We start from the raw sequence: 25000 nt of genomic DNA, 5'->3' as shown, positions 1-25000 counted from the left end.
CAGTTCCGGTTTGAGCATTCCGTTCCCTTTTTCAAACTCCACTTCTTTTCATATAGCAATCCCTGATCAAAGAGAGAACAATATCCATTTCAAAACATTTCTAACAGATTCCTTAGTTCGGACCGACGAAGTAATGTCACTCGACTATTATCAACCTGACTGCAATCTTTTTCTGTCGGTAAGGATTGCACCAGAGCACCTTCTACTTCTAATAGGCCATGAACTATAGATAGAGAAGAATCATTCTGAGCGAGTACATAAGAAGCGATCCACTTTTTTTCATCGGTTCCAGGGGAAGACCAAAGATCTTGCGCGGCAGGTCCGCCAGAAAAACTCAAAAGAGAAAGAAGTCTCGTTAATCTCTTCATGCTCGTTCCAAGTTCGAAGTACCTTTTGGCCAAAGAAAAACCCGCTTCCTGACACGATTGCCTCTTTATCTTTATATAGATAGATTCTATGGGGTTATTACTTAGTAAGTCTATTTTGTACAAGAGCCCCTCCTATCTGATAGAAAAGGGTCCCATGATCCCGAGCCGATCTTACCTTGGCTCGCAAACCCCAAGTTTGTCTATGAAGAGCTAATCTAATTGTATTTTTTTCTAGAATGGATTTCTTATGTGGAATACTAATGGATAGGGCTTCGTTGCTAAGTGCTACAAGATCTAGTGCACTGGAACTCGTGGTTATGGACCCGAATCCTTTAGTATGGAACATTGTCTTTTCCAAGTAAAAACCCCTAGTATATGAAAGAATGAAAAGGTGCTTTCGTTCTTGTGGAATAAGAAGCCCTCGTACCTTAATGAAAGGAAAATCGTAATTTTTCGTTAGGTATTTGACCAAATAGGATCGTCCAGTTCCTACAGAACCTATCACTAAAATACCCGATAGGGCTAAGCGGAACGAAAAGGGTTTTCCATGAGATGGTAAATGAAAACGATTAGTCCCACACGAGGTTTGGGAATAAGTGATTGTCTGATAATGAGCAAGGAATATACGTCTTTCTGCTAAAGAGGATCTATTAAACTCATAATTCATTAGATCCTTGTTATCAATGCCAACTAGGTATCATAAGTAAATGGATCCCGGTTGTTCAATCCTTTGATAACCAAGGTCATTCTTTGCTAAAGAGAAATGATCACTATGAGTCAGACTCAATAGAATTGGATCCATTCCAAATAGCGAGAATTAGGATTCTTGATCCCTCTCAATCTCTCTTTCAATTCGAGGATCCAGAGAGGTGTTTTCATAGTCATCTCCGAATATTTGCCATCTCGGAATATTTTCGATTTCATTTTTCTATGATATGTCTTTCTATATGAAAATTGGTTATTTACGATGTACGATGATCCCTGTTAAGCATCCATGGCTGAATGGTTAAAGCGCCCAACTCATAATTGGTAAATTTGCGGGTTCAATTCCTGCTGGATGCACACGAACGGGAACATTCCATAAGTCTATTGGAACTGGCTCTCTATCCATGGAATCTCATCCATCATCCATACATAACGAATTGGTATGGTATATTCATACCATAACATAAGAACAATAAGAACTCGAATTCTTATCGATACTGGAACTCAGAGCATAGGAGGGAAAGTCGATTTATGGATGGAATCAAATACGCAGTATTTACAGAAAAAAGTCTTCGTTTATTGGGAAAGAATCAATATACTTTTAATGTCGAATCGGGATTCACTAAGACAGAAATAAAGCATTGGGTCGAACTCTTCTTTGGTGTTAAGGTGGTAGCTGTGAATAGCCATCGACTACCTGGAAAAGGTAGAAGAATAGGACCTATTCTGGGCCATACAATGCATTACAGACGTATGATCATTACCCTTCAACCGGGTTATTCTATTCCACTTCTAGATAGAGAAAAAAACTAAAGGAGAATACTTAATAATACGGCGAAACATTTATACAAAACACCTATCCCGAGCACACGCAAGGGAACCGTAGACAGGCAAGTGAAATCCAATCCACGAAATAATTTGATCCATGGACGGCACCGTTGTGGTAAAGGTCGTAATTCCAGAGGAATCATTACCGCAAGGCATAGAGGGGGAGGTCATAAGCGCCTATACCGTAAAATAGATTTTCGACGGAATCAAAAAGACATATCTGGTAGAATCGTAACCATAGAATACGACCCTAATCGAAATGCATACATTTGTCTCATACACTATGGGGATGGTGAGAAGAGATATATTTTACATCCCAGAGGGGCTATAATTGGAGATACTATTGTTTCTGGTACAAAAGTTCCTATATCAATGGGAAATGCCCTACCTTTGAGTGCGGTTTGAACTATTGATTTACGTAATTGGAAGTAACCAATTAGGTTTACGACGAAACCTAGAAATCGATCACTGATCCAATTTGACTACCTCTACGGGATAGACCTCAACAGAAAACTGTTGAGTAACGGCAGCAAGTGATTGAGTTCAGTAGTTCCTCATAGAAAATTATTGGCTCTAGAGATATGGTAATATGGAGAAGACAAAATTGTTTGAAGCACGCACAGAACCGGAAGCGCCCCTTGTTTCAAAGAGAGGAGGACGGGTTATTCACATTTAATTTGATGGTCAGAGGCAAATTGAAAGCTAAGCAGTGGTAATTAAGACCCCCGGGGGAAAATAGGGATGTCTCCTACGTTACCCATAATATGTGGAAGTATCGACGTAATTTCATAGAGTCATTCGATCTGAATGCTACATGAAGAACATAAGCCAGATGACGGAACGCAGAGACCTAGGATGTAGAAGATCATAACATGAGCGATTCGGCAGATTTGGATTCCTTTCCTATATATCCACTCATGTGGTACTTCATCATATGATTCATATAAGATCCATCTGTCTAGAGATCGTCATATACATCTAGAAAGCCGTATGCTTTGGAAGAAGCTTGTACAGTTTGGGAAGGGGTTTTTTGAGAGAAAAGAAGAATCTACTTCAACCGATATGCCCTTAGGCACGGCCATGCATAACATAGAAATCACACGTGGAAGGGGTGGGCAATTAGCTAGAGCAGCAGGTGCTGTAGCGAAACTCATTGCAAAAGAGGGTAAATCGGCCACTTTAAGATTACCATCTGGGGAGGTCCGTTTAGTATCCCAAAACTGCTTAGCAACAGTCGGACAAGTGGGTAATGTTGGGGTGAACCAAAAAAGTTTGGGTAGAGCCGGATCTAAGTGTTGGCTAGGTAAACGCCCCGTAGTAAGAGGGGTAGTTATGAACCCTGTGGACCACCCCCATGGGGGCGGTGAAGGGAAAGCTCCCATTGGTAGAAAAAAACCCACAACCCCTTGGGGTTATCCTGCGCTTGGAAGAAGAACTAGGAAAAGGAAAAAATATAGCGATAGTTTTATTCTTCGTCGCCGTAAGTAAATACGTAACTAGGAATATGGAAAATTGCATTTTTGGAATTTGCAATAATGCGATGGGCGAACGACGGGAATTGAACCCGCGCATGGTGGATTCACAATCCACTGCCTTGATCCACTTGGCTACATCCGCCCCTTATCCAGCTAAAGGATTTTTTGCTTTTTTCCATTGATCATTATTCTATTTATTCTGACCTCCGTACTTCGATCGAGATATTGGACATAGAATGCCACTCTTTAAAAAGGAAAAAAGGAGTAATCAGCTGTGACACGAAAAAAAACGAATCCTTTTGTAGCTCATCATTTATTGGCAAAGATAGAAAAGGTCAATATGAAGGAGGAGAAAGAAACAATAGTAACGTGGTCCCGGGCATCTAGCATTCTACCCACAATGGTTGGCCATACAATCGCGATTCATAATGGAAAGGAACATATACCTATTTACATAACAAATCCTATGGTAGGTCGCAAATTGGGGGAATTCGTGCCTACTCGGCATTTCACGAGTTATGAAAATGCAAGAAAGGATACTAAATCTCGTCGTTAACTGAATTCTGAATAGAAAGATTAAGAAGAAAAAAAAGATTCAAAATAAAGACAGAAATACCCAATATCTTGCTAGAACAAGATATTGGGTATTTCTGTCTTTTCTTTCTTCAAAAATTCTTATATGTTAGCAGAAAAACCTTATCCATTAATAGATGGAACTTCAACAGCAGCTAAGTCTAGAGGGAAGTTGTGAGCATTACGTTCGTGCATTACTTCCATACCAAGGTTAGCACGGTTGATGATATCAGCCCAAGTATTAATAACGCGACCTTGACTATCAACTACAGATTGGTTGAAATTGAAACCATTTAGGTTGAAAGCCATAGTACTAATACCTAAAGCAGTGAACCAGATTCCTACTACAGGCCAAGCAGCCAAGAAGAAGTGTAAAGAACGAGAGTTGTTGAAACTAGCATATTGGAAGATTAATCGGCCAAAATAACCATGAGCAGCCACAATATTATAAGTTTCTTCCTCTTGACCAAATTTGTAACCCTCATTAGCAGATTCATTTTCAGTAGTTTCCCTGATCAAACTAGAGGTTACCAAGGAACCATGCATAGCACTGAATAGGGAACCGCCGAATACACCAGCTACACCTAACATGTGGAATGGATGCATAAGGATGTTGTGCTCTGCCTGGAATACAATCATAAAGTTGAAAGTACCAGAGATTCCTAAAGGCATACCATCAGAAAAGCTTCCTTGACCAATAGGGTAAATCAAGAAAACAGCAGTAGCAGCTGCAACAGGAGCTGAATATGCAACAGCAATCCAAGGACGCATACCCAGACGGAAACTAAGTTCCCACTCACGACCCATATAACAAGCTACACCAAGTAAGAAGTGTAGAACAATTAGCTCATAAGGACCACCATTGTATAACCACTCATCAACAGATGCAGCTTCCCAAATTGGGTAAAAGTGCAATCCGATCGCCGCAGAAGTAGGGATAATAGCACCAGAGATAATATTGTTTCCATAAAGTAAAGAACCAGAAACAGGCTCACGAATACCATCAATATCTACTGGAGGGGCAGCGATGAAGGCGATAATAAATACAGAAGTTGCGGTCAATAAGGTAGGGATCATCAAAACACCGAACCATCCGATGTAAAGACGATTTTCAGTGCTAGTTATCCAGTTGCAGAAGCGACCCCACAGGCTTGTACTTTCGCGTCTCTAAAATTGCAGTCATGGTAAGATCTTGGTTTATTCAAATTGCAAGGACTCCCAAGCACACGTATTAACTAGAATATAGATAATAGAAGGCTTGTTATTTAACAGTATAACATAGACTATATACCAATGTCAACCAAGTCAGCCCAAAGATTAGCTATCCATATAACTAAATTAACCAAACCAATAATTTTGTATTTGTAAATGAAGTGAGTCAAAGTTTTTAACTTTGATGAGTCTTTTCTATATGGGTTGCCCGGGACTCGAACCCGGAACTAGTCGGATGGAGTAGATAATTCTTCCTTGTTACAATAGAGAAAAATCCCTCCCCAAATCGTGCTTGCATTTTTCATTGCACACGACTTTCCCTATGTAGAAATAGCCAATTTCTATTCCAAAGAGGAAGTTCTACTAATTTTTTTAATTAGTAACTTGATTCACCTACTCTTTATTATAATAAAAAGAACATTTCAGAATGAAAAATAGAAAAGTTTTTTCTTGATCATTTATCAACCCTTTCCTGTTTCTTAATTTCGTCTAATGATTAATTAAGAGGGTTGACCAGGTCATTGATACGTATAATATCCAAATACCAAATACGCTCAGTGTGTGATCCACAGAAAGAAAAAAGAGTTGTTTTGGTGAACATCAAAGAAAAAACTTGCTCTTCTTCCATAAAAAATTCTTCTAAAAATGCCGAACCCAATCGTTGCATAAAAGTTCGTACCGTGCTTTTATGTTTCCGAGCTAAAGTTCTAGCGCATGAAAGTCGAAGTATATACTTTAGTCGATACAAAGTCCGTTTTTTCGAAGATCCACTATGATAATGAAAAAGATTTCTACATATCCGACCAAATCGATCAAGAATATCCCAATCTGATAAATCTGTCCAAATGGGTTTACTAATAGGATGCCCCGATCCAGTACAAAATTGAGCTTTTGATAAGTATCCTATGAGGAGAGTAGCGGGGACTATGGTATCGAATTTTTTCATTCGAGTATCTATTAGAAATGACTTCTCCAGCATTTGATTCCTTACTAACAAAGAACTTTTTGGTACACTTGAAAGGTACCCCATAAAATCGAAGCAAGAGTTTGCTAATTGGTTTATATGGATTCTTCGCGGCTGAGTCCAAAAACAGAAATAATATTGCCAGAAATTGATAAGGTAGCATTTCCATTTCTTCTTCAAAAAAAAAGTGCCTTTTGATGCAAGAATTGCCTTTCCTTGATATCGAACATAATGCATAAGAGGATCCATAAAGAACCATAGGGTTTTCCGAGAAAAACCAGGGTACATTATCCCAAAATGTTCCATCTTCCTAGAAAAGTGGATTCGTTCCAGAAAAGTTCCAGAAGATGCTAATGGTAAGCAAGAAGATTGTTTACGAAGAAACAACAAAAAAAATTCATATTCTGATACATAAGAGTTATATAGGAATCGAAACAGTCTTTTATTTTCTTTTTGAAAATAAAAAATGGATTTCATTGAAGTAATAAAACTATTCCAATTCGAATAATAGTTGAGAAAGAATCGCAATAAATGCAAAGATGGAACATCTTGGATACGGTATTGAAGGAGTTGAACCAGGATTTCCAAATGGATAGGATAGGGTATTTCTATATGTGATAGATAATCCAAATGCAAAAATTTGTCTTCTAAAAAGGGAAATATTGAATGAATAGAGCGTAAATTCTGAAACTTTGGTATTTCTTTTTCTTTCGGACAAAATAATTCCCGTAGCGAGAATGGGATTTCCACAACGATCGCAAACCCTTCAGATAGAATCTGAGAATAAAACTCAGAATAAAAATAATTTTTGTAATCCAATAATCGATCTTGGTTAGGATGATTAACCGAGTTATCCAAAAAATTCTGCTGATACATTCGAATAATTAAACGTTTCACAAGTAGTGAACTAAATTTCTTGTTATTACAACTAACAACTATTTCCACAGGTTCAGAACCATTTAATCCATAATGGTGGGCAAATGCATAAATATATTCCTGAAAGAGAAGTGGGTAGACAAAGTATTGTTGACGAGATTTATGTTTTTCTGAATACCCTTCGAATTTTTCCATTTGTATTTCTACTTGAATCAGAGAGAAGAAGCATTTCTCGGTTTATCGAATGATGATACATAGTGCAATATGGTCAGAACAGGGTGTTGCATTTTTAATACAAACCCTGGAAAGAAAGGGAGTCTAATCCACAGATCTTTTTCTGCTCCTTTTCTACCCAATTAGTTTATGTTTGTTCTAATTAAAAAAAAAGAACAGAACAAGTTTTTTATTTTTGCAGGCCAATCGCTCTTTTGACTTTGGAATACAGCCTCTTTATCAATATACTGCTTCTTTTACACATTCAATCCATAACATCCCTTATTCAATCCATAATCAAGAATAATTAGGATTTCTAAAAAAAAAAGAAAAAATAAAGGGTCCACTCATAGGAAAACCCAACCTTTCCCCGCATCCGGCACTAATCTATTTTTAACGTCTAATTAGAGCGGGGAATCATTCCAATTAGGAAGTTCAGCTCGTTGCTTTTTATTTTACCAGAATTGGAGCCAGGCTCTATCCATTTATTCATTAGACCCAGAAAATCGTAATTTTGGATTCCATTCAAAAAAGATTGATTTTATTACGACATGCTATTTTTTCCATTCATTACCTTTGAGGATCAGTCGTGGTCTTCTAGACTCTACCAAGAGTCTGGACGAATTTGTTGTTTCATCCAAATGTGTAAAAGATCATAGTCGCACTTAAAAGCCGAGTACTCTACCATTGAGTTAGCAACCCAGATAAAAAAAGGATCTTAGATACGATCGAAATCCAAAAATCAATGGAATTACACCGCGCGCTTCTGTCAAAACATTGAACTAGCAAGACATCAAAAGATTTTTTTATCGACCATGAAAAACACTCAAATGCCAAAACGAACAGGTCCGGTTAAATTCCACTAAAGTAAAGTTAAAAAAAGAGCGACCCTAATCACGATGGCCAAATTCTCCTTATTTTTAGCGATTTTTATTAAAAAAAAATATATATTATATTGTATGAGAATACATGCAAGAGGAACACCCTTATCATTTGAGCGAAGTGTAGGCGGAAAAATTGAATATGGAGTGAGGATAAAGAGACCCATCTATCTACAAATTCTATTTGTTCAATAGACCTTTGTCAATGGAAATACAATGGTAAGAAAACAAATTAGATAGAAAAAGTAAATAAAATAGGGGCTTATGTTGAATTGGCACGATATAATATAAATCCAAATAGGATTAAAAAAGAGGTAAATTGTGTCTAAATAATTAGACAACTAGGAATACTAATAATCTTCTCCTATCCTACTTTTTGATTCATTTAGTTCTTCAATTAACTCAAAGTTCTTTCTTTTTCTTTAAAGAATTCCGCCTTCCTTAAAATATCATAAACAGTTCTTGTTGGTTGAGCACCCTTTTCAAGGAAATAGAGAATAGCTGGAACATTTAAACAAGTTTGATTCTTTATCGGATCATAAAAACCTACTTTTTGAAGATCTCTTCCTTCTCTTCGAGATCGAACATCAATTGCAACGATTCGATAGACAGCTTATTGGGATAGATGTAGATAAACAACGCCCCCCCCTAGAAACGTATAGGAGGTTTTCTCCTCATACGGCTCGAGAAAATGATTCGAATTTCTGTCGATAATAATAGAAATTAGACTATGACGTGCATTAATTTCCTTACAGAAAAAACAAATTTCATTTATACTCATGACTCAAGTGGGCTAATTTTGCCTGACAAACTTCGAAGGCAAAATCCTTCCAAAATTTTTGAGTCGTCTTTAAACTCTTTTCTTTGTCTCATTTCGAACGAATTGACTTTTATTCCTTATTCTGATCCAACTCTGTTGTTGAGACAATTGAAAATTGTGTTTACTTGTTCTGGAATCCTTTATCTTTGATTTGTGAAATCCTTGGGTTTAGACATTACTTCGGGAATTCCTATTTTTTTCTTTCAAAAGAGTAGCAACATACCCTTTTTTCTTATTTCCTTCGATAAAGCATTTATCTCTTCTATAGAAATCTAATAAGAGGGATTGATTCTGATATACTTTTATTGGACTTTATTCTTATTTTAACCTTTCGATTTATTTCTATATTAAGGATAGACTGACAAAGTTGGCCTAATTTATTAGTTTTCACTAACCCTAGATTCTTTCCCTTGATAAAAAAAATTCTGTCCTCTCGAGCTCCATCGTGTACTATGTTACTTAAACCCAGCGCAAATTTGGTTCGGAACGAATAGAACAGGCTATGTCGAGCCAAGAGCATTTTCATTACTATGGAAAATGATGGATAGAAAAATCCACAATCGATCATGTCCTTCAAGTCGCACGTTGCTTTCTACCACATCGTTTTAAACGAAGTTTTACCATAACAAACATTCCTCTTTTCATTGCAAAGTGGTATAGAGAATTGATCCAATATGGATGGAATCATGAATAGTCATTGGTTTAGTTTTTTTATACTAATTAAAACTTGCTATCTATGGAGCAATATGGATAAAAGAAAGTAAGTATTTATCCGGGAAGCCTCCGCCAAGATCCAATTTATTTAAACCCATATTAAAATTCTATCATATGAATGAAACATAGTTTGAAAAAGACGACTAAACAAGTTTGCTTAAAACTTATTTATTCTTAAATTTCCACCCTCAACGGATGGCTCGAGATGATCAATCTTGAAGTGAGAAAAGAAGGATTGACTCTTCCTCAATAAATAAACTATCAACCTCCAAAAAAGTTTAATTAATTTAATTACTAGAATTAGAATTCTAGTAGTAATATATTTTTTCAGTACCAAAAACAATTAACTATAATAACTAAATAAACTATTCCAATGAAAAGATTGAAAGTTTTTGGTAGTTATAGAATTCTCGTACTTCTTCAACTCGAATACCAAAAGGAAGAAAAAAATATGACTAAGTGATTTTATTTTATAGTAGAGGCATATCCTGAATGTGCTTGATAGATCCCATTTTTTCATGAAAATAAAGATAGTCAATTTGACTGGACTTAAGACTTTATTATGTTTTCTGAGAAAGAATAAGATATCATTATTCTCTTTAATAAACTTTTGTCTCGTACGGAATACTATATGATTTCACCGTTTGTTTCATCAGAAACAATCTGGGACGGAAGGATTCGAACCTCCGAGTAACGGGACCAAAACCCGCTGCCTTACCACTTGGCCACGCCCCATTTCGGGTTTTATGCGACACTAATAAACACTAGTATGTTTATTTGTTATTCGTCAATACCATTTCAATTACATAAAAAAGGAGGGATATTCTCTTGCTAGTATTCTACACATGCGGATAATATAGAATCAAAAAAATGCATTGATCATTACATGGAATTCTATTAAGATATTATATGAAAGTCGAATTTATTCCACTCTCATTTGAGAGTGCAAATACAAGGAGGTATTTTGTGTTTGGGAAAGTCCGAAGAAAAAAGATTTTGAATCTGCCTTTTCCTTCTTTCCCTTAAAAAAATAACTCAAGAAAAATCCAATTATTTACTCTACAAGAATGAAATGCTTGTTATGCCTAATATACTTAGTTTAACCTGTATCTGTTTTAATTCTGTTCTTTATCCTACTAGTTTTTTCTTTGCCAAATTACCCGAAGCTTATGCTATTTTCAATCCAATCGTGGATATTATGCCTGTTATACCTCTATTCTTTTTTCTATTAGCCTTTGTTTGGCAAGCTGCTGTAAGTTTTCGATGAAATCTTTAGTACTCTGTATGCCAAATTGAATGATGTGTTCATTCCAAAAAAATTTAAAAATGGGTAAAAGCCGAGAAGTTTTATATTTTTATATTATGAACCTTCGATTCTAAAATTTAAATTCTTCTACATTGAATGGGTAGCTACAGCAATAAATTTGGATCAGCCTTTCTACTCCCCTGCACCTAGGTTGAGCAGGTACCTAAAGGTACCTACACAATACCTAACCACCTAACCCTATTTTTGCTATTGATAAGAGTGCTTATTATAAAAGAATTCTTGCAATTTTTTTCAAGAATTCTTTTTTGCATTTTTAGGTATAAAAAAAAAACCATCCTAGTGGATCCGTGTGGTAAGGAAAAACTGGTAATCTATTCCTTAAAAAAAAATCTTGGAGATTATGTAATGCTTACTCTCAAACTTTTTGTTTATACAGTAGTGATATTCTTTGTTTCACTCTTTATCTTTGGATTCTTATCTAATGACCCAGGACGGAATCCTGGACGCGAGGAGTAAAAATTCAGTTTTTTTTTTTTCTTATTGGATTTGTTTCGTACATTTATCTATGAGAAAATCCGGGGGTCAGAATTCTTTCCAATTCGAAAGTCCCAAATGATCCAAGGGAGCGGAAAGAGAGGGATTCGAACCCTCGGTACAAAAAAATTGTACAACGGATTAGCAATCCGCCGCTTTAGTCCACTCAGCCATCTCTCCACGTTCCAAAGCGAAAGGTTTCCGTGATATGATATAGGCAAGAAATAAGAAATAACGGTTGCAAAAAACCCCCTTTTTTTCTTTCAAAAGTCTATAAAAATTATATTGCCAATTCCATTTTAATTATATTCTTTTTTCTTAATGTTAATAAAAAAAGAAGAAAATTCTTGTTTTTTCTTTCTAAAAATCGATATTGGCCGAGAGACAATCAAATAGATTTTCTCTTTAGCGGGCATTTCCATATAGGACTTGTTATAATTATAATAAAACAAGCAGGTTATATAAAAAAAAACGCTTTTTTTGTCGATTATTTATCAAGAAAGCAAAAAGGGTTCTTATCAAATCCACCATAAAATTGGAAAGAAGCATAAAGTAAGTAGACCTGACTCCTTTAATGATGCCTCTATCCGCTATTCTGATATATAAATTCGATGTAGATGAAATTGTATAAGCGAATTTTTTTTTATTTCCTTAGACTTAGACCGCGCAAGACAAGAATTTTTCGCTATTTACGATTTCATATTCTTGTTACTAGATGTTCTATAGGAATAAGAAGAAATCGCAACTCCTTTGCGCTACACATAAAATTGGATTTCGAAGGTCCATTTTTTTTTTCAGAATCCTCTATTTTAGTTCTTCCACCCATGCAATAGAGAGGGAATGGGAAAAGAAGGGTTACTTTTATTTTCATTTTTCCCTTAAAAGATAGACTTTGAAATAGGAGTCTTGGAATAATGCTGAATTCAAAGGTTTATTTCTTTCTATAGTATAAGAAAAACAATTTATTTCTATTTCTATAGTATAAGAAAAACAAATAGTATAAGAAAAACAAATCGAATCAAATTCATGGATTTACCACGACCTCGGTTGTGACTGTGACTCCATAGATAAAAATGGGAAATTTCTCTCTTCGAGACCATTGAAAAAGGGCATTGAACGACAAAGAAATCGTCCACAGATAATAAAACTATCATATGCCTTGGAAAGTGATATGAGGTGCTCGGAAATGGTTGAAGTAATTGAATAGGAGGATCACTATGACTATAGCCCTTGGTAGAATTCCTAAAGAAGAAAATGATCTATTTGATACTATGGATGACTGGTTACGAAGGGACCGTTTCGTTTTTGTAGGATGGTCTGGCCTATTGCTCTTTCCTTGTGCTTATTTCGCTTTAGGGGGTTGGTTTACAGGGACAACTTTTGTAACTTCTTGGTATACCCATGGATTGGCTAGTTCCTATTTGGAAGGTTGTAATTTCTTAACCGCAGCAGTTTCTACCCCTGCCAATAGTTTAGCACACTCTTTGTTGCTACTATGGGGGCCCGAAGCACAAGGAGATTTTACTCGTTGGTGTCAATTAGGCGGTCTATGGACTTTTGTAGCTCTCCACGGGGCTTTTGCACTAATAGGTTTCATGTTACGCCAATTTGAACTTGCTCGGTCTGTTCAATTGCGGCCTTATAATGCAATCTCATTCTCTGGTCCAATTGCTGTTTTTGTTTCTGTATTCCTTATTTATCCACTGGGGCAATCTGGTTGGTTCTTTGCGCCGAGTTTTGGCGTAGCAGCGATATTTCGATTCATCCTTTTCTTCCAAGGATTTCATAATTGGACGTTGAACCCATTTCATATGATGGGAGTTGCCGGAGTATTAGGTGCGGCTCTGCTATGCGCTATTCATGGAGCGACCGTAGAAAACACTCTATTTGAGGACGGTGATGGTGCAAATACCTTCCGTGCTTTTAACCCAACTCAAGCTGAAGAAACTTATTCCATGGTCACTGCTAACCGCTTTTGGTCCCAAATCTTTGGTGTTGCTTTTTCCAATAAACGTTGGTTACATTTCTTTATGCTATTTGTACCCGTCACCGGTTTATGGATGAGTGCTATTGGCGTAGTTGGCTTGGCTCTGAACTTACGTGCCTATGACTTTGTTTCCCAGGAAATCCGTGCAGCGGAAGATCCTGAATTTGAGACTTTCTACACCAAAAATATTCTTTTAAACGAGGGTATTCGTGCGTGGATGGCAGCTCAGGATCAGCCTCATGAAAATCTTATATTCCCTGAGGAGGTTCTACCACGTGGAAACGCTCTTTAATGGAACTTTCGTTTTAGCTGGTCGTGACCAAGAAACCACCGGCTTTGCTTGGTGGGCTGGGAATGCCAGACTTATCAATTTGTCCGGTAAACTGCTTGGAGCTCATGTAGCCCATGCCGGATTAATCGTATTCTGGGCCGGAGCAATGAACCTATTTGAAGTGGCCCATTTCGTACCAGAAAAGCCCATGTATGAACAAGGGTTGATTTTACTTCCACACTTAGCTACTCTAGGTTGGGGAGTAGGGCCAGGGGGGGAAGTTCTAGATACTTTTCCGTACTTTGTATCTGGCGTACTTCACCTAATTTCCTCCGCAGTCTTAGGCTTCGGTGGCATTTATCACGCGCTTCTGGGACCCGAGACTCTTGAGGAATCTTTTCCATTCTTTGGTTATGTCTGGAAAGATAGAAATAAAATGACTACAATTTTGGGTATTCACTTAATTTTGTTAGGTCTAGGTGCTTTTCTTCTAGTACTCAAGGCTCTTTATTTTGGCGGTGTATATGATACCTGGGCCCCTGGGGGGGGAGATGTAAGAAAAATTACCAATTTGACCCTTAGCCCCAGTGTTATATTTGGTTATTTACTAAAATCTCCTTTTGGTGGAGAAGGGTGGATTGTTAGTGTAGATGATTTAGAAGATATAATTGGTGGGCATGTATGGTTGGGTTTTATTTGTGTATTTGGCGGAATTTGGCATATTTTAACCAAACCCTTCGCATGGGCTCGCCGTGCATTTGTATGGTCTGGAGAAGCTTACTTGTCTTATAGTTTAGCTGCTTTATCTGTCTTTGGTTTTATCGCTTGTTGTTTTGTATGGTTCAATAATACAGCTTATCCGAGTGAGTTTTATGGACCCACCGGGCCAGAAGCTTCTCAAGCTCAAGCATTTACTTTTCTAGTTAGAGACCAGCGTCTTGGAGCTAATGTGGGATCCGCTCAAGGACCCACAGGTTTAGGTAAATATCTAATGCGTTCCCCAACTGGGGAGGTTATCTTTGGAGGGGAAACTATGCGTTTTTGGGACCTTCGTGCTCCATGGTTAGAACCTCTAAGGGGCCCCAACGGTTTGGACTTGAGTAGGTTGAAAAAACATACAACCTTGGCAAGAACGACGCTCAGCAGAATATATGACCCACGCTCCTTTAGGCTCTTTAAATTCCGTGGGTGGCGTAGCTACCGAGATCAATGCAGTTAATTATGTCTCTCCTAGAAGTTGGTTATCAACTTCTCATTTTGTTCTAGGATTCTTCTTTTTTGTGGGCCATTTATGGCATGCAGGAAGAGCCCGAGCTGCTGCAGCAGGTTTTGAAAAGGGAATCGATCGTGATTTGGAACCTGTTCTTTACATGAACCCTCTTAACTAAGATTTTCTTATTTATACCTGTTCTACTTTTTTTCTGTTCTGGCTCGGTTATTCCATCTAGCCGAGCCATTCATTCCTTTTTATGAAAGAAAGATAAGGGACAGAAAAAAAAAAATGAAAGAAACAAACGTATTCAATAAGCAAAAGGAGAGAGAGGGATTCGAACCCTCGATAGTTCCTAGAACTATACCGGTTTTCAAGACCGGAGCTATCAACCACTCAGCCATCTCTCCACAGCCTAATCCTTATTTTACTCCTACAAATAGAACATAGCCATATAAAAAATAAAAAGATTTATTAGCCTCTAGAAAGATATCAGATACAAGTTCCTTTTCGATATATCTCTGTATACTGTATACACGGATACAGGATCCGCTATACCCGCTTGTGAAATAAAGAGTAAATAATCTCTTCTCACCCCCATATCCAAATAAAAAAGCGGTTTAAGTAATAAATTTGAATTAAAGAGAAGAATCAATGGATTCATGATTAAACCCCTCCTACTTCTTGTATTTTTTTACAATTTTGGTTTAAGTGAGGGATCAAATATGTAGTCAACTTTATTTGATGGTAGCTTGGAGGATTAGAAATATGACTATTGCTTTCCAATTAGCTGTTTTTGCATTAATTGCGACTTCCTCAGTCTTAGTAATTAGTGTACCCCTTGTATTTGCTTCTCCTGATGGTTGGTCAAATAATAAAAATGTTGTATTTTCCGGTACATCGTTATGGATTGGACTAGTCTTTCTCGTAGCTATTCTGAATTCTCTCATTTCTTAAATTAAATTTGGTTAATATTTATTAACCCCATAAAAAAGAAATAATAAAGGCCATTTCTTCTAAAAAATTAGAATAGTGAGACGTATTAAAACGCAATTTGCGTTCCGAATTGCTAGCTCTTCTCTTTCAGTATTATGAAATTCCATTCCCATTAGAATATTCATTCACAGATAATAAAAAAAGGAAAACTCTAATATAATAGAAAATGAAATGAAACGGTCGACCCAGACATAGAAGGTCGACCCAGGCGGATATACGCTATAAAATATATACCGTAGCGAGCGTAGTTCAATGGTAAAATATCTCCTTGCCAAGGAGAAGATACGGGTTCGATTCCCGCCGCTCGCCCGCTTAATTTATCAAAGTACTATGATAAAAAGTTTAGTCTAGTTAACTGTTTAACTACTTATATTAAATTAAGTATTAATTAGGTGTTAGTCTAGTGCCGTATCCCTTACTATCTTACCCTTCCTTTGCATCCCACTCAAAAAAAGAGGGCGCTCCGGAGGCAGAAATAGAACTCGCCAACAGAGCTCCAAAATTGGGTATTAACTGAGACAAACAACGGGCAAACTTTTTTTAAAGGGAAGAGAGAGGTAGACTGTCCCTTTCGTTTCATTTTTATTTTCTGCAGGGTAGGGAGAAGCCTTGCGCCTTCTTTTTTTGAAGGCAAGTGACTTCGCAAACTGCTCAATTTTGCCCTCTAGGGCCGGGAACTAATGAATAAAAAAGGGTTGGATACGCCCCTCTACCATATCTAGAGAAATAGAATAGTCCTTTTATACAGACTGCTAAGTGCGGAGACGGGAATCGAACCCGTGACCTCAAGGTTATGAGCCTCGTGAGCTACCAAACTGCTCTACTCCGCTCTGGAGTACCAGAAACTGGTGGACAAAAAAGGCTTGAATACAAGCCTCTAACATGTCTAGACAAAGAGAATACTCCTTTTATACAGAATGGAGCGGGTAGCGGGAATCGAACCCGCATCGTTAGCTTGGAAGGCTAGGGGTTATAGTCGACGTTGGTTGATTATTTTTAACGTCTCTAATTCAAAACCGAACATGAAATTTTGATTTCATTCGGCTCCTTTATGGATATTCTCACCACTTAACATCTATGTCAGCTTTTCTATTTGAATGGAACCAAAGCTCTCCGCTTTCTAGATGATCCTTATAGAGTAGGAGATAGAAATTCTATCTAAATCCATCTAATCTACTTACTTCGTTCCCTAATTTCATTCAAGAGATCCTGAGGAAAAGAATTGGGTTTCCACCGAGCTTAAACAATATGCGGATGGTTCTAGTAAACCAAAACTATCGTTTTTTAGCTATTTGGCTTCCTTATTCCTTATTTTAAGAAGATTTAGTTACGATTGGAAATCAACTTTTTTGTATCTTCATCCATAGATCCTTTACTCATATTTTCAAAATTGGAATACTTAATCCAATGCAAAATTATGCTTCGCGACTCTGTACTCATAATCCTATTTTTATTTTGGATGCAATTTAAATTAGTCTTTGGATACAAATCGCCAGAATGTATATTCTTCCTCAATATGCTATTGAGAGGAAAAGGATTTAATCCTTTATAAGAACTAAAGTTTTCATCGGAATATAAAAATAAAAAACTTAAGGATGCCTTAAGTATATCATTTCAAATTCAGTTATTATATAGAACGAATCACACTTTTACCACCACTAAACTATACCCGCTACATTGTAGATTATGGTATAAATGGTACCCTTTGTCAAGGATAGCCATTTGACAAGAAGGCTAATTCCCCCTTATTGAATCAGATGGAGAAGGTTCATGACACTGAGCCGTTGGTACTTCTACTTCGATCGCTCGCCTTTACTTTAGGATTTAGATAGCCCCTCTGGTCTGTAAAAAAATCTTTTCTTACCATGCTAATAGCGCCTGAACCAAATGTATTTATTTTGATTAGGATCCTATTCTACGGTTACGACTACAATAATAATTATTTACTTTGCAAGGACGTAAGTGTGTCAGACTGCTAAATTGTTTTATTATTCCTACAATATAAACTAGGGGATATAGGGGGTAACACTGTCCCTATAAATTCCTTTTTCCTTTTCTTTTTTGTCCAGAATTGAACAAAAAAGAAATTATGGAAGATGTTTTCTTCCCCCATTAAGTTCCGAGCCATAGAGTAAGAGTGAGATGAGTTTTCCAAATTCATCATAGACTTTCCCTATGGCTTGATAGAAGTAAGCAGCAAAGAGTCGTAACTTAAAGAAAAAAACGGACAGGGCCGACAGATTTACCTGATGTAAAGAAGATCCTAAAAGTCTCTGATTAGTCGACTCTCTCCATTTAACACTTTCCTCTCTCTCCTTTTTTCCACTGACTCAATTCTAGTTTATTAGATTCTTGTTTAAAAGAATGAAAAAAGTTCAATAGAACTAAGAACACATAAAAAATAGCATAGAGGATCAAGGCCATTACCAAAAGTTCCTCCCAAGGATCCTATATCCTATTGGGTATCTGTTCCCCGCCTTTTCCCGCTAGGATCGGAAATCTTATATTTTCCATATCCATATACCGTTGAATCCTTGGGGTTCGGTTCAGAGATCCGCCTATTTTACTAGTCTTCGGAAACGGAAAACCTGAACCAAGAAGAGTTGGATATGTTATGTAGGGTATGTTTTTTTTTTATTAATTTTATTTTGAGCTCTCAAGATATCGATATATACATATACAATCTCTACATAATGTCTCTCTCTCTATCTCTATATATTATATATATAATATGTACATTATGCAGTAGACCCATAATGGGAAATCCAAGTGGCTAATTTTTGAATTAAATAAAAAGCCCTTTTAACTCAGTGGTAGAGTAATGCCATGGTAAGGCATAAGTCATCGGTTTCAAATCCGATAAAGGGCTTTTTAAATTAGTGGTAGAGTAATCTCGTGCTAAGACGTAAGTCGTTGGTTCGAATCTGATAGAGTACTTTTCTACTAAATTGATTCACTTTTGTTCTTTGTTTTTGAAACTTTCTCTATATTTTTAGAGAATTTTATGACTTAGTGCGGGATGGATGCATTTTTGGTCTGAACACTAAATGAAGCACGGAGAATTAATCTATAACGATCAACTAAAAAAATCCTAGATGAAAACATAACAGAAAAGTTGGAAAAACTCTTTGCTTTGGATCTATTTATACTTTTCGAGTATATTGACAATTCCAAAAACTGCTCATACTATGATTATAGTATAATCACGAGCGGTTGTATATGGCCCTATCGTCTAGTGATGCCCCTATCGTCTAGTGGTTCAGGACATCTCTCTTTCAAGGAGGCAGCGGGGATTCGACTTCCCCTGGGGGTAGGGAGTATTATGAAAGGAGGTTAATCATAGATTAGCAAAAACCCTAGAATAAATTCTTCCTGGGTCGATGCCCGAGTGGTTAATGGGGACGGACTGTAAATTCGTTGACAATGTCTACGCTGGTTCAAATCCAGCTCGGCCCAAACCAAAAATCTAGGGCTTCGTGAGTATGAACTAATCCTTTTGTTTTTCTTCCATAAAATAAAATGTCTGATCTATAGAAATAAAAGATAAAGAAAAAAGGAAATTTTTTTTTCTAATCCATATCTCTCTCATTCCTTTCTTACAAACAAAAGAGTTTTTCTTATTGAAGGCTGGATTATTATCCATTTTTAGTGATAAAAAATCACGACATACTAGTTATGTCACTCTCACTATACCCACGTATAATATAATATGTGGGTATGTAGTATATGATTCGTCTATTTCTTAGAGTACGAAAGACGAATCGAATCTTCTTATGGTTCTATTTAAGAATGGGTATGCCATACACCCCGCGGGGATTGTAGTTCAATTGGTCAGAGCACCGCCCTGTCAAGGCGGAAGCTGCGGGTTCGAGCCCCGTCAGTCCGAACTAGGGTTCAATGAATGGAGAAATTGATATTTCCTTTTTCCATGAAAAAAAGGGGGGCAGGGAGCAAGATCAAATACCCACAGGGCACCCTTACTTCACTTTTTTATTTTGCATCCCTCATTAAAGAGGGAGGGAAGGCATATAGGAATTTTTTTTCACTACTCCCGATCGATAAAGATAAAGAAAGACACACATACGATATGTGGATTAGTAGAATTTAGGATATTATATTACTCTATCTTTCTTTATGATGATACCATCCTCATCTTAATTTCCTATTCCACTCTTATGGAATAGAGTACCGGTATTTTACCGGAATCCATACATAAATCGTATTCCCTTTTTATTTCAGACCTCTTTTCCCCATCTCACTTCTACTGCTTATTTGGATGTCTATGTGACCCCATAGAAAGTTGGTCATATAATACATACATAATTGTATGTATAACTATAAGAAAAAGGAGGGAAATTGTATAAGATTAAGAAAGTAGAAGATTAAGAAAGCTCGTGGGTTAGAGATATAGAAAAGAAAAAGTAGAAAAGGATTAAAAAGAGGGAATTCCTAATCCAATCAAAAAACCCATTTTGGTCTTAGTGTGGGATAGAGGATCTTCCTATGTTATACTATATAACTCTCATCCGTGAAATATAACTCTCATCCATGAATTGATTTGATAGATCCGATATTCATAATATTGAATTGATTCAGTATTATCAGAATGCAAGCCCTACCCTTGAATTTACAAGATACCCCTTTTTCCTCTCCATGGGATTACATCCCGAGTTATTGTGAAAATAAAAAATAAAGAGGTTATGGAAGTCAATATTCTCGCATTTATTGCTACTGCACTGTTCATTCTAGTTCCTACTTCTTTTTTACTTATTATTTATGTAAAAACAGTCAGCCAAAATAATTAATTGGAATTCCAATTAATCATTGAAGAAATTAAAAAGGGATTAAATAAAAAAAATCCAAGTCTTAAATGAAAGGATCTGGTTGGAATCTTAAGTGTGGTAGAAAGAACTACATATAGTTTTTTCTACGACACTTTAGATTCTTTCTATTATATTATCTTTGAATCTACATAGAATAGATTAGTAGATTGAAATAGTTAAGTAGTCTAATTCAATTTCTTTTTTCATTGCATCCACTTAATTTCAATCAGGTCAAAATAAAAAAATCTAAGACAATTCTTGACCAAAGAATCCATGGAAGGAAAGAAAAATAATATTAAGAATAGACTATAGTAAAAAAGTAAAAGGAAATGGAAAATGTGTGATATGCCGTGAATAGTTCCGTGGAAGAAAGTCGAATTTTCTTATGTATAGAACCTTTTTTTAACCATTCGTCATTTCTAGTAGAAATTATGAATTGGTATAATGGCTCTTTCTTACATTACAACTTACAATACAAGAGTTTCTTACAGGAGTGAAACAAAACTAAAGAAAAAGATTAAAGAATAACGTTTGACAAAATGATTAATGCAAAATGATCCATTAATGAAAAGAATTGATACAACAATTTGATTACTTAATCAATTAGTAGTATCCCCTAGAGTCCACTCCTTCCCCATACTACTAGTGAAAGAGAAAATGTAAAGACTACCATTAAAGCAGCCAAGCGAGACTTACTATATCCATCTAAATTATGTCTCCTATTTCTATGAAGGGATTATTCTATTCTACTATTGATCAATAATCATAGTGGAATCAAGGGTACAGAGTCAAAAAGGGATTCCGCCCTAAGGCCATGGATCAATCAGTTCAAGGAATTTACTCCTAACAAATTCTTATAGGAATTCTGGTAGAATTAGAGAGCATTAAAATACGATACTATAGCCCTTTTTTCCTTAAAAAGAAAGAGTACGGGAATGATGTCCTGAATAGAAGAAGCGGGAATAGGAAGATTTTTTATTCCTTTTGTTACTCTTTTTTTTTTTTTAAGCAAAGGACGCCCGAATATACCATAAAATTAACGATAGATAAATATTTATTGGATACCTACCTTACCTAATGTTTATTTTTGACCTAAACCCTGCAGCCTTGCTTTGTATCATTCTATGAAAGAATGAAGAGGAAGAGATTTTATCCATAACACAACTCCTAAATTGATTTTTGATCGACCTATTTAATCTGATTCTCGTTAGAATTAAAATTAAGTAGTCCTTACCTTTAGTGTATGTAGGTAACATAAGATGTACGATAAAAAAATGTATATAATTAGTAAGTCTTGATATTCTTTCGTGGAGTCCCTTCTTGAATCTTAGATTGAAAAAAAAAAAGAATGCCCCTTAGGGGACCTTTCTTTGGATACCAAGATTTCTGACATCTTATCCTCGTATTTTAAAATTATCAAATCGAATCTCAATTAAGAACCAATTCAAATTCATATAATAAAAGAATAAGGAAACACTACCTCACCCCTATTGATAACCATTTTGGCCACTACCGTCAAAACAAACCCTAACCCTAGTTTGAGGATAGAACTATGGTATGGTTTCTCTAAACCCAGTATCGGCAGGCCCAGTTACTCTCTTGCCCGAACTTATGCGAAGTAAAAATTGATCGAATTCGATCAGCACTATAAAAAAAACCTAAGTATTTTATTGATCAGGCGGCACCCAGATTTGAACTGGGGATAAAGGATTTGCAGTCCCCTGCCTACCGCTTGGCCATGCCGCCAAAAAATCCGATCAAAAATCTAGAAAACAGCAAGTATTCATCCACGTTTTCTTACGAAAAGCCCCTTTTATTTTGAATATAATTCTACTTACTTTTTTCCAATCTTTTTCAAAAAATCTATTCCTGCTTTTTTTGATCCAGTTTCTATTATTCTCCTCGATAGATTCTATCTTAAAACATACATTGTTAACACAATAAAACTTCCCATTTCTTTCTATTGAGATGAAAAAGAAGAAAAAGTGGATTTCTATTCACAGGCTGCAAAATTCAGAATAAATTGGAACCGTTAACTAGAATTCTCTTTTTTTTATTGCAGTAGTGAACTACTCTTAAATCGGTATTATCTCCCCCCCCTTCAATGGCATAATAAAATAGTATGACTTTATGCTTAATCCGTGTATAGGTAAACTTTAGGTCCGAACAGCATTATTATCCAAAGATCCCCTTTATGTACATATCTCTATGGAGAATCATGCTTTAATTTTTAAAAGTATTAAATTAAATATCTTGAATAAAAAAAGGAAATTTGCTCTGATATAGAGTATAACCTTACTATCTTGGCCTACCCAAGTGAAATTACGATAAAAGAAAAGCATGGATATGGGGAGAGGTGGATAACTAGATTGGCATGTACTTAAAAAAGGGACTTACTTGATTTTAGAATTCCACAATGAAATACTGAATTTTCTAGTAATTATACTACTCCGATCCGAAATAAAAAAGAACCCTCAAATTATTTTGAGAAATTAAAGTAAGCACGCTATTCTAAATCGAAGTAAAGTCAAACTTTCTAGTATATTATATTACGGCTTTATTACATTCATAGAAAGGAGATAAAATGAGAAATCTTTGCCATCCAATCTGATTAGAATATCATAACATAAAGTATAAGTGGCAGAATTTTTTTTTTTAGGAATGTTTTATCAATTCATTTTCATTTCATTTGTACCCCTGGCAAACTCGAACTTTCGTCCAAATGGTCTCTATTCATATGTATGAAATACATATATGAAATACGTATGTGGAGTTCCCTAGAATTTCATGTGATTCAGTAAACAGAATATAGATTCCATGATTGCTAGATCGATCCAGAGGGATTGATGAAGAGTGAGCTGATAATGGAATTTTTCTTTGATAAACAGGAAACTTAAGATTAAGATGCTCCGGAATGGAAACGAGGGAATGTCCACAATACCCGGATTTAGTCAGATCCAATTCGAGGGATTTTGTAGGTTCATTAATCAAGCCTTAGCAGAAGAACTTGACAAGTTTCCAACAATTAAAGATCCAGATCACGAAATTGCATTTCAATTATTTGCGAAAGGATATCAATTGCTAGAACCCTCGATAAAAGAAAGAGATGCTGTGTATGAATCACTCACCTATTCTTCCGAATTATATGTATCTGCGAGATTAATTTTTGGTTTCGATGTGCAAAAGCAAACCATTTCTATCGGAAACATTCCTATAATGAATTCCTTAGGAACCTTTATTATAAATGGAATATACCGAATTGTGATCAATCAAATATTGCTAAGTCCTGGTATTTACTACCGCTCGGAATTAGATCATAAGGGAATTTCTATCTACACTGGCACTATAATATCAGATTGGGGGGGGAGATCGGAATTAGCAATTGATAAAAAAGAAAGGATATGGGCTCGCGTGAGTAGAAAACAAAAGATATCTATTCTAGTTCTATCATCAGCTATGGGTTCGAATCTAAGAGAAATTCTAGATAATGTTTCCTACCCTGAAATTTTCTTGTCTTTCCCGAATGCTAAGGAGAAGAAGAGGATTGAGTCAAAAGAAAAAGCTATTTTGGAGTTTTATCAACAATTTGCTTGTGTAGGTGGGGACCTGGTATTTTCGGAGTCCTTATGCGAGGAATTACAAAAGAAATTTTTTCAACAAAAATGTGAATTAGGAAGGATTGGTCGACGAAATATGAATCGGAGACTTAATCTTGATATACCTCAGAACAATACATTCTTGTTACCACGAGATGTATTGGCCGCTACGGATCATTTGATTGGAATGAAATTTGGAACGGGTATACTTGACGATGACGATATGAATCACTTGAAAAATAAACGTATTCGTTCGGTTGCAGATCTGTTACAAGATCAATTCGGATTGGCTCTTGGTCGTTTACAACATGCAGTTCAAAAAACTATTCGTAGAGTATTCATACGTCAATCGAAACCGACTCCCCAAACTTTGGTAACTCCAACTTCAACTTCAATTTTATTAATAACTACTTATGAGACCTTTTTTGGCACATACCCGTTATCTCAAGTTTTTGATCAAACGAATCCATTGACACAAACTGTTCATGGGCGAAAAGTGAGTTGTTTAGGTCCTGGAGGGTTGACGGGGAGAACCGCAAGTTTTCGGAGCCGAGATATTCATCCGAGTCACTATGGGCGTATTTGTCCAATTGACACGTCTGAAGGAATCAATGTTGGACTTACTGGATCCTTAGCAATTCATGCGAGAATTGATCACTTGTGGGGATCCATAGAGAGTCCGTTTTA

At 36.2% G+C, this 25000-nt stretch overlaps 3 non-coding genes across 3 annotated transcripts; 1 reads left to right on the top strand and 2 right to left on the bottom strand.

Moving 5' to 3' along the window:
• Window positions 1-11522: 11522 nt before the first annotated feature.
• On the bottom strand, window positions 11523-11610 carry TRNAS-GCU (transfer RNA serine (anticodon GCU)). The gene has a single exon. It is a non-coding gene; the product is annotated as a tRNA-Ser (tRNA).
• A 3610-nt stretch (window positions 11611-15220) lies between these two features.
• TRNAS-UGA (transfer RNA serine (anticodon UGA)) lies at window positions 15221-15308 on the bottom strand. Its single transcript has one exon. It is a non-coding gene; the product is annotated as a tRNA-Ser (tRNA).
• A 3960-nt stretch (window positions 15309-19268) lies between these two features.
• TRNAY-GUA (transfer RNA tyrosine (anticodon GUA)) lies at window positions 19269-19350 on the top strand. The gene has a single exon. It is a non-coding gene; the product is annotated as a tRNA-Tyr (tRNA).
• The last annotated feature ends 5650 nt before the right edge of the window (window positions 19351-25000 follow it).

This window comes from Aegilops tauschii, unplaced genomic scaffold (genome assembly GCF_002575655.3).
Source record: "Aegilops tauschii subsp. strangulata cultivar AL8/78 unplaced genomic scaffold, Aet v6.0 ptg000595l_obj, whole genome shotgun sequence".
NCBI lineage: Eukaryota > Viridiplantae > Streptophyta > Magnoliopsida > Poales > Poaceae > Aegilops > Aegilops tauschii.
Note: the sequence above shows the minus strand (reverse complement) of the source record. Positions and strands in the feature narration are given on the sequence as shown.